Source organism: Stylophora pistillata, chromosome 9 (assembly GCF_964205215.1).
Source record: "Stylophora pistillata chromosome 9, jaStyPist1.2, whole genome shotgun sequence".
Classification (NCBI taxonomy): Eukaryota; Metazoa; Cnidaria; class Anthozoa; order Scleractinia; family Pocilloporidae; genus Stylophora; species Stylophora pistillata.
Window position 1 is genome coordinate 14,108,692 of NC_142527.1, and position 350 is coordinate 14,109,041.

Genomic DNA, 350 nt, shown 5'->3' on the forward strand with positions numbered 1-350 from the left:
GTTTGCACAATAATTCTTAATAAAGACCTTTATTACTATTATTATTATTATTATTATTAGCTTAGCTTCGCGAAGAACATGATCAAGGAGGAACTGTGATGTACCATCAATGTAATTTTTTTAAAAAGAATACTAAAGCAGAAAAATATAAATAAACAAATAGTTAGACTTGAAATCGGAGTCGTGAGAGAACGAGAAAACACATATTGATCGTAGTAGCGCATGTCGTGTCAGGGGTCATTCGCAAAGCTCTGGACACCTTGGCCGGATTGTATTTGGGATGTGTTCGTGTCTCGCGGATGTTAACAAGTCTTCAATCAATTTTATTAATAATTTAATTGTTGTTGAGA